Source organism: Eptesicus fuscus, chromosome 9 (assembly GCF_027574615.1).
Source record: "Eptesicus fuscus isolate TK198812 chromosome 9, DD_ASM_mEF_20220401, whole genome shotgun sequence".
NCBI classification, from domain to species: Eukaryota; Metazoa; Chordata; class Mammalia; order Chiroptera; family Vespertilionidae; genus Eptesicus; species Eptesicus fuscus.
This window is the reverse complement of record NC_072481.1, coordinates 91,278,721-91,288,337: the sequence shown is the minus strand read 5'-3', so window position 1 is coordinate 91,288,337 and position 9,617 is coordinate 91,278,721.

Here is a 9,617-nt window from a genome sequence, read left to right as displayed (position 1 = left end):
TATATTATTACTAGAGGGCCAGTGCACAAAATTCGTGCATAGGGGGGGTTGTCCCTCAGCCCAGCCTGCATGCTCTCCAATCTGGGGCCCCTCAAGGGAAGTCCGACTGCCCATTTAAGCCCGATCCCACCAGGCCTCACAATCCAAGACTGCTGGCTCCCAACTGCTCACCTGCCTGCCTACCTGATTGCCCCTAACTGCTTCTGCCTGCCAGCCTGATCACCCCCTAGCCACTCCCCTGCCAGCCTGATTGATCCCTATCTGCTCCCCTGCCAGCCTGTTTGCCCCTAACTGCCCTCCCCTTCAGGCCTGGTCACCCCTAACTTCCCTCCCCTGCAGGCCTGGTCCCCCCCAACTGCTCTCCCCTGCAGGCATGGGTTCTGCCCAACTTCCCTCCTCTGCCAGCCTGGTCACCCCTAACTGCCCACCTCTGCGGGCTTGATTGCCCACAACTGCCCTCCCTTGCAGGCCTGGTCCCTCCCAATTGTCCTCCCCTGCTGGCCATCTTGTGGTGGCCATCTTGTGTCCACATGGGGGCAGGACCTTTGACCACATGGGGGCAGCCATCTTGTGTATTGGAGTGATGGTTAATTTGCATATTACTCTTTTATTAGATAGGATAATCATGTTGTTATTATTTAATAACAGTACACAATTAATTGTAATCACAAGTTAATAAAGAAATATAGTTGGTTCAGAGATTTCAGATACATTGTATTTAAATGATACTTCTCAAACATTTAAGTGTGCTTGGAAATAATTCCCTTCATTATTTCAGCATTCTTCCCAAGTCTTAGTCTATTACTTTATTTCACAAACCCTTTTCTAGCATATAATGCAAACAGAACCAGTGGGTCTTAGCAAGAATAGGTGGAATCTAAATTGAAGTAACCTTTCTACACTGGTTTTTATTCCTTCTTTTTCAGATAAGGAAATTGAGAGTCATCAGGTATGCAAAAGTGTATTCATGAATACAGAATAACTGGAAAACTAATTATACCTGATTTTCTTGGAAAAAAAATTAATGGAAATGTCCCCATTTGTGGGGAAATAAGTTTACAATCCTCAAAATAATCAATGAGAAAATCATTAACATTGTTTGAGGGTTTATATACTATGTGCAGACACTATGCTAAAATAGGCTTCATATGTTATTTTTATTTAATGGTCACAAAACCCCTGAGGATCTTATTACAATACCCACTTACATATGAGGTATCAAGGCTCAGAGAGGTTAAATAACTTGCCCAAGGTCACCCAGCTAATAAACAGAAGAGCAGAAACTTGAACTCAGGTCTCTCTTATTTCTAAGCTCAGGCTCTCAAATAAATAACTAAGAATAAAAATATAAATAATAGCTATCACTTATTGAGTGCATATTATATGCCAAAAACTATGCTAAGAATCTCTTAATATACAAGTCACTATCTTTTTCAAATTTCTCTGACATTAACTCACCTGAGCTTCTTGATTAGGTCTGAGGAAGACAGCAGAAGAGAGCGAATAGATAAGAAAGAATAAGGAAAATATGTAGACATAAATCATTGGTTTGATTAGGTTATGGATTTAGAGTAATTTTTGTCTTAATTATTTTAACGATGCATTTTCTGTAAGTAACATTTTGTTACGGGAAAGAATAAGAGTTTGTCTAGTACCCAACCAACCAACTATTAGGTGAATTATCATGGGCAAAAACCCCAATGTCTCTGAGCCTCAGCTTCCTGATCTGTAAAATGGTACAACAAAAACACTGCCACCAGCTCCCTCTCAGAAGTATTGTAAAAATCAAGAGAGATGATTTATGCAAAAGCACTTTATACAATTATTTTAAATACCATATGTTTAGGCCCAAGGCAAAAAGTGGCTTAATCACACGGTAATATTTACATGATTTTGATCACTCAGATGCTATAAACACCATGTAAAAGACTAGGCATTAATAATTAAAACAGCTTGGTGTTGGCATATGAATACACAGATGGAGCAATAGAGAGACCAGAAACAGACCACCCACATATGGGAATTTGGTATAGGACAAAGTGAATTCCACATCACTAGAGGAATGAGATATTTCAAAGAGTATGTCAGAACTGGGCAGCAAAATGGAAAAATAAGTTTGATGCTTCATTTATCACTTATTCTAACATAATTTCCAGATGTTTCAAAGAATGAAACCTAAAAATAATCAAACTGTAAATTTCTAGAAGATAACACAGAAGAATTTATTTGAGGGAATAAATATCTTTCCAAATAAAACACAAAGGTACAGAAACCATAAAAGAAAAGATTCCTAAATTCAACTACATAAAAATTTAAAATCCTGAAAGGGAAAAAAATGCCACAAAAAAAAAAAAGTCAAAAGGCAAATGACTAACTGGGAAAGAATATGACAACATATATGATAAACAAGGGGCTGAACCACTTAGCAATAAATTAACAAATATTTACTGAGTAACTATTATTTGCCAGGCACCATTCTAAACTTTTGGAGATTCAAATAACAATTAAAACTCCCTGCCTTGTAGAGCTCATATTCTGTTGGGAGAGACAAAATGAACAAAAAACATAGTTTACCTACCTGATAATACAAATGGCATTTAGACATGAAAACGTGTCCACTCTCCCTCATTAAAAATGAAATGCAAGTTAAGTTTTAATAGAAGACGATTTTAATTCATCAGCTTTTCCAAAATCAAAAAAGTGTTATGGCAAAGGTTAGAGAAACAGGCATTCCCTTATATTTTAGGTGGGAGTGTAACTGGTTCAACTTCTTTGAAAAGTTATTTATTGATAATCTATCACAATTAAAAATGCATGCACTCACTAGCCCAGCAATTCTACTTCTAAAAATTTATGCTACAGATATATTTGTGTATGTGTCCAATGACATGTATGTTCACTGTAGCATTGCTTCTAATAGTAAAAAGACTTACAATTTGCATAGATACCCATCAATAGGAGAGTGGTCAAGCAAATATGGATCACATCTAAGATGGTACAAGTTGTTAAAAAGGATGAAGTTGCTGAAAAGAATGAGGCAGACCTATATGTATGAAAAATTCCTCAAACTATATTGTTAATAAAAGTAAGGTTCTGAACAGTTACATGCAATGCTAAGCTAGTAAATATATAATAATACAAAAAATTTAAGTATGTGTATATTACATAAAATAATTAGTTTTACCCATAAATATAAAGGATTTTAGTGCACAATTTATAAATAATAAAATATTGTATACTCTTCATTGTAAATTTCAAGCTATAACATCAACAGGAGTTGCTATTTCTTACAAAATCCATTGTTAATTTTTTAATTCTATCACTAACAATTGTGTCACAAAATTAGACAACAAATGAAGCTTAAGTAAATCAATAAAGCACTCATATCACTGACAAATGAATGTGATTCAAACATGATGATTGGTTGATGTTTCATTTTTATTCACGAATAAAATGAAACAACAAATATGCACGTTGCAACCTCACTTGTTTATCAATGACATGAGCAACTTGCTGAATCAGATCAATAGTTTTTGAATACTGGAAGAGTATTTCCTCAACTCACAACATAATAAAGTTAGACACAACAGTTTTATGTTTAATCTGCGTGACTATCATTTCCTCATCACTTTTCTAAGTCTATAACAGGAGTCAGCAAACAACAGCCTTTGGCTCTGTCAACACAGTTTGGAACACAGCCATGTTAATTCATTTCCATGTTGTCTATGGCTGCTTTTGTGCTGCAACAGTTCAGTCGCTGCAACAGAGACCATGTGCCCACAAAGCCTCAGATATTGACTATCTGCACCTTTACAAAAATGTTTACAGACCCCTGGTCTAGACAGTTAGCAAAACAATAAATCAAGCTCTGATTTGTACTGTTTGCTTATTTCCAAGCTGTAAATATTCCCACCATGGGCAATGCCAAGACACCATCATATCCTCACTGACTGCAGAATTGCGAAGAGATGCAAATAGCACATCATTATATCACATGTTGTGTTTCTACACTAAAGATACAATATACATAAATAACCTCAAGAACATAGATAGGAGTAACATGCATAAAGTAACTAGGAAGCTATGAGTTTTGCATATTTTTAATATAATTTAATTATAAGGTCATATAATTTAGTTTTTAATAATGATCTTTAACAACCAGCTCATAAAATTACTGAAAATTTAACAATTGGCTCTTCTGAGCCACTAGGGTTGGCTTCAGCTCACCACTGAAAATGGTATGTTGTCAAATGTGTGATAAACATGTAATTGAGATCATGCTGCATATTCCTATATGATTCTATATGCACAAAGTTTCTCTGGAGGATGCAGCCGGCCGTGTGGCTAAGTGGTTATGCATCGACCTATAAACCAGGCGGTCACAGTTCGATTCCCTGTCAGGGCACATGTCCGGGTTGTGGACTTGATCCCCAGTGTGAGGCGTGCAGGAGGCAGCCGATCAATGATTCTCTCTCATCATTTATGTTTCTATCTCTCTCTCTTCCTTCCTCTCTGAAATCAATAAAAATATATTTTAAAAACATAATCTGAGAACAGTCATTGTTTCTAGGATGGGCAACTGAGGGTAAAGGAGTCAGAGTGGAATGTAGGTTTATTTTTATTGTATATTCTTTTATATAGAGTTTTAAGTTTTTTATCATATGCCTTTGTTATTCTTAAAACCCCAATTTGTTGTTTGTTTGATTGTTTTTACGTAGGCAATTAAATCATTTTCCCCTGAGTTTCCCTTTCACCCTGGAGAGTCAGGCAGTGCTCTGGCACAGCCCCACCTCTGGCTTGGGGGTTGGAGGCCTGCCTCCTGAGATAAAAGTTCATCAGGGAGAGGAGCCCTGGAGGCTGAGTGACAGCCCCTATGAATCAGCACTCTTCCCAAATGAAAACAATGGCCTGAATGCAACCTCAAGAACTTTGGGCCCATTGCATTGCTTTGACTTATCTTTCTTCCTCCATATCTGTTTGTTAATCTTTCCTGGAAAAATTAAGTAAGCTTTTCTCCTTAACCAATCTTTCTAGCATTTTGAGTAGCAGGCCACAACGCCCAGGCTGCCAACTGCTTCCCACATGCCAAGACTTCTTGACTATATTTACCTCAGTGCTCCAGTGCCCCGGGCTATTCTGTCCAGGATCAGTGAAGCAGCTGCCAGCTGAGGTTCACACATCCCTGACGGCACGCATCTACTCTGTGGTTCACGGATTTTGAATCTCTTTCTGACCCCCTTAGTCCTGATCGAGGACCTGCCTCGTGTTTCCCACTGTGGTCCTGACCTGGACACCAGCCTCATGGCTGCATCTTTCCCACATGCGCAGCCTGGACTGACCTGACTGCCCAGATGCCCAGTTCAGCTTTTCCAGTCTCCTGCCCTGTTCTCCAACTTTCTCCATCCTATCACCTTTCTTCCTTTTGAATCTATAACCAGATATGTTTACACCCTCACCACAGACTCCAAACTACAGAATCATGTCCAGTTCCGCCAGTCAAGGACATATCCAAATGTTTGTTTTCTAGGTAAGATTTCCTGTGACAACAGGCAGAAACAGGTGTGTCTATGTCCTTCTTGCAAGTTCCTAAAGGCTCCTTTTCCCAGCCCCAGTTCCAGGCTAGATGAGGTTAGAGGATGCCTCAGGTAAGGTTCCCCTGAAGCACAAATTAGTATAAAAGTGATATATTGGTGTGTCTTCACAAGAGATATTGGTGGGATAATGGGAAAGAGGTGCAGGGAGTGGAATGAAGGTAAACAAGAATGCAATATTTTTGTGTTTTTATTTACCTTAAATATTTTTTTATTTTTCAATTATGGTTGACATACAATATTATATTGGTTTTAGGTGTACACCCAGTGATTTGACATTATATAATTTACTAAGTAATCATCCCAATAAATCTAGCACCCACCTGACCCCATACATATTTGTTACAATATTATCAACTATGCTTAACTTTACATCCCAGTGACTATTCTGTAACTACCAATTTTGACTTCTTAATCCCTTCATCTTTTTCACCCAGCTCCCCCAACCATCCACCTACCTGGCATCCATCAAAATGTTCTTTGTATCTATGAGTCTGTTTCTGTTCTGCTTGTTTATTTATTTTGTTTTTTAAATTCAAATATTTATTGCCATTTTATTATTCATACATTTTATCTTTTTCTTCTTCTTCTTCTTCTTCTTCTTCTTCTTCTTCTTCTTCTTCTTCTTCTTTTTCTTCTTCTTCTTCTTCTTCTTCTTCTTCTTCTTCTTCTTTATCATTTCATGTAGTACTGGTTTGGTGGTGATGAACTCCTTTAGATTCTTCTTGTCTATGAAGCTCTTTTTATATCCTTCTATTCTAAACGATAGCTTTGCTGGGTAGAGTAATCTTGATTGTAGGTCCTTGGCTGTCATCTGTTTGAATATTACATGCCAATCCCTTTTACCTGCAAAGTTTCCATTGAGAAATCAGCTGACAATCTTAAGGGAGTTCCCTTGTAGGTAACTAACTGCTTTTTTCTTGCTGCTATTAAGATTCTTTGTCTTTAACCTTTGGCATTTTTTTTTTTGATATATTTTTTTTATTGATTTTTCAGAGAGGAAGGAGAGGGATAGAGAGCTAGAAACATCCATTAGAGAGAAACATCAGCTGCCTCCTGCACACTCCCCACTGGGGATGTGCCTGCAATCCAAGGTACATGCCCTTGACCGGAATCTAACTGGGACCCTTGAGTCCGCAGGCCGACGCTCTATCCACTAAGCCAAACTGGTTTCGGCAACCTTTGGCATTTTAATTATGATGTGTCTTGGTGTGGGACTCTTTGAGTTCATCTTGTTAGGAACTCTCTGTGCTTCCTAGACTTGTATGTCTATTTCCTTCCCAGGTTAGTGAAGTTTTCTATCGTTATTTTTTACATAGGTTTTCAATTTTTTGCTTTTTCTCTTCCCCTTCTGGCACCCCCATGATGCAAATGTTGGTATGCTTGAAATTGTCCTGGAGGCTCCTTATACTATACTCATTCTTTTAATTCTTTTTTTTTCTTTTTGCTATTCTGATTGGGTGTTTTCTGCTTCTTTATCTTCCAAATCTCTGCTATGATTCTCTGTTTCATCTACTCCACTGATGATTCCCTGTAATGTATTCTTCATATCAGTTCATGTAGTCTTCATTTCTGACTGGTTCTTTTCTGTTTTCTACTTTCTTTCTTTTTTTTTTTTTTTATGTTTCCTATCTCTTCGTTGAAGTTCTCACTAAGTTTATCTATTCTTCCTCTTTGAACTCTGCATCTAGTAGATTGGTTTTCTCTGTTTTGGTTAGTTCTTTTTCTGGAGTTTAGTTCTGTTTTTTTCATTTGGGACATGTTTCATTGTCTCCTCATTTTGGCAGTCTCCCTGTGTTTGTTTCTATGTATTAGGTAGAGCTGCTACATCTCCTAGGCGTGGTAGAGTGGTCTTTAGTTGTAGGTGTCCTGTAGGGTACACTGGCTAAGCCTCCCTATTTATCCTAGTTGGGCACTCCAAATGCACCCTACCCATGTGGTCTGTGTACATCCTCTTGCTGTAATTAAGCAGATTGCTGTTGGAATATCAATGGCAGGGATTTACCACCAGACTGATTGGCTGCAAGGACTGGTTATGACCACTATGGAGGATCAACTGCAGGGGCCCACCCCACGGAGCAGGACTTACTTCATCAGGGCTCTGGTGCTTGCTGAGTTCACCCCTTGAGTATGTCACCTATAGAGGTGGTCAGGTGGTGCTTTGATGTGGTCTGAAGATGTCCACCAGGTACAATGGCTCTGGGGCCTCCCAGGAGGTGTAGGCCAAGGTCAGCCACCACCTGTTTTCTGCCCAGGGCTACAAAGTGGTCTGCATCTGCACATGGCTTCTACTTGTACTGGGCTTAAATGTACCCAGAAGAGGCCAGACTATGAATCAAGGCTGGCTGATGCTAGTGCCAGGCCTGGGGCCACTTAGTGAGGTATGGGGTAAGCCAAGGCCGGATGCTGCTTGTTTGAGAGATTTTAGAAAAGCTTGAAGCATGAGCCAAGATAAACCATTCATATGGAAAAGCCACTGGAAACAGCTTGGGTGGGCCTGCAAGGTGGGTGGGGCTGGATCTCAGGGAATCACCAAGGCTGGGCAAACCGTGTTAGCCAGGTTGATGGAGTCTCAGATATAGCACCTGCCTGGTGAATCTGTAGTGGGTGGAGAGGTCAGAAAAGTAACAGTGGCCTCTGCCAGCATTTCTGTCTGAGAGAAAGCTGTCCTTCAGCTCTTCCCCTGATGCCAGACAATTCAGTTCCTCCCTGTATATCCCTGGTGCCTTTTGACTTGCTGCCACAGTGCTGAAGCTCAGAGCTAGTGAGTCTGAGTAAGTCCATTGTGGGCCCTTTAAGCAGAAGGCCTGAGACTCCAGCAGCCTTTCTTCTGACTCAGCTGCAACTCCCACTGAAGTTATGGGGACTTCTCTTTCCAGCAGTGATAGCTCACAGTCTGGCAGGGCCATAAAAATGTAAATTTATCATTGCCTTCAACTGAACATGGGTCTGGGATCTCTGTATGTACCCATCATTTAGGAAGCTGTATGAAGTGACAGCTGTGCCCTGGTGCTTTAGAGTTGAACAGCTCCTGGCATCCCCATGACTACTGTGTAACATTTTTTGTAAAATAGAGATAATAGGAGTACTAACTCCACAGAATGGTGTAAAGATAAAAAGTAATTAGACATGAGAAGCATTATCATAGTGCTTCTGGTACATGATGAGTGTTATAAGTGTTAACCATTGTTGTTTTTATTTATTTATTTATTTGTTTGTTTATAATCCTCACCCAAGGACATGCTTTTTCATTGATTATAAAGAGGAAGGGGAAGGGAGCGGGGGGGCGAGAGAGAGAGACAGAGACAGAGAGACAGAGAAACATCACAGTGAGAGATGAACATTGATCTGTTGCCCCCCGTATATGCCCCAACTGGTGATTGAATCTGAAACCTGGGTGTCTGCCCTGACCAGGAATCAAACCCATAATCCTTTGGTGTATGGGTTGATGCTCTAACCAACTGAGCCAAACTGGCCAGGGCTGTTATTATTTTGGTAAAGGCACAAGAAAATAAATTATCCACTTAGCTGGGGTGAAGGGAGGATCGCCCATGGGAACTTCATGGAAGATCTGACACTGAGCTGGGGTGTGATGGCAAAGGCAAGACTTTGCTCCTTGAGGCTATTTACGATGTGCCTTCTTCAGACTTAATATGCATCACTGGGCATAACTGGAGGGAAGCCACTCAGCCTGATATAGGTGGCTGCTACTCCACTTCCACTGTCTGTAAACTCAACTGGATGCTCAGTGCAGTCTGGCAATCCTTTTGTATTCTCTAGTCAGCCCTACTTCACAGGCACCATAACCTGTTCTCTATGTCCACATTCATTCATTTCTTAGCAGCCATGAAACTTAACTCTTGGATTTCTTTCTGTTTCTCTGTCCACAGTTATTTTTAATATAATACCTCTCATATACAAAACTCATATAATGTACTAGAGGCCCAGTGCACAAAATTCATGAGTGGGGGGAGGTGGGGTGTCCCTCAGCCCAGCTTGCACCCTCTCCAATCTGGGATCCCTCTC